The sequence below is a fragment of the Octopus bimaculoides genome, chromosome 9, assembly GCF_001194135.2.
Source record: "Octopus bimaculoides isolate UCB-OBI-ISO-001 chromosome 9, ASM119413v2, whole genome shotgun sequence".
In the NCBI taxonomy this organism is placed as follows: domain Eukaryota; kingdom Metazoa; phylum Mollusca; class Cephalopoda; order Octopoda; family Octopodidae; genus Octopus; species Octopus bimaculoides.
The window spans coordinates 14241542-14242661 of NC_068989.1; positions in this window are offsets into that span (position 1 = coordinate 14241542).

Here is a 1120-nt window from a genome sequence, read left to right on the forward strand (position 1 = left end):
AATTCCGGTCTGGTGATCTGACGGACAGGTGGTCAGTCACTCGGGCTGTGTGATGTGAAGGCCATCAGAAAGCCAGCCTGATGAGCCGGCCTCGTGAATATGTATCGTATGCTGAAATAGCTATGATGAGAGAGTGGAAGACAGAGAGAGAGACAGGAAGATAGAAAGAGTAATGAAGACAGAGAGAGTAAGGAAGACATAGAGAAAGGGAAAGAGAGAAAAGGCTAGAGAGACGGAGAGTGAGAAACAGAGAGAGGGAGATAGAAAGAGAGAGAGAGAGAGAGAAAAGGAGGGAGATAAAGAGACAGAGTGAGAAAGGAAAAGATAGACAGATAAAGGAATTGAGTTAGAGAGAGAGAGAGAGAGAGAGAGAGAGAGAAAGAAAGGAAGGAGGAGAGAGAAAACAGGGAGAGATATAGGAAGGGAGAGAGAGAAAAGGAAGAAGGGAGAGGTAAAGGAAGGGAGAGAGAGAGAGAGAATGAGATACATCAGGAGGCAGACAATATGGCGTACAGACAAATAAGAGAAGGAGGAAGATAAAAGAAAGAAATACACATCAAGAAGAAGGAAAAAGAAAGCATGCACACATACACATACACATTCACCACTTTATTTGTAAGACACACACATACACACACACATATACATATATATATATATAATAATAATAAAAATAATAATAATAATAATAATAATAATAATAATAATAATAATAATAATAATAATAATAATAATAATAGGGATCAAAATTCAAAAATTACAGGTAAAAACTCAATTAAATTCAATTTATCAAAAATTAAAATTAAATGAAGTTTCACAGTATTTGATAGATACTCTTTTACTCTTTACTCTTTTACTTGTTTTAGTCATTTGACTGCGGCCATGCTGGAGCATCGCCTTTAGTCGAGCAAATCGACCCCGGGACTTATTCTTTGTAAGCCTAGTACTTATTCTATCGGCCCCTTTTGCCGAACCGCTAGGTTACGAGAGACATAAATACACCAGCATCGGTTGTCAAGCATCGCTAGGAGGACAAACACAGACACACAAACACACATACATATATACATATATATATATACATATATATGTTTGCATGTATGTATGTATGAATGGGTGT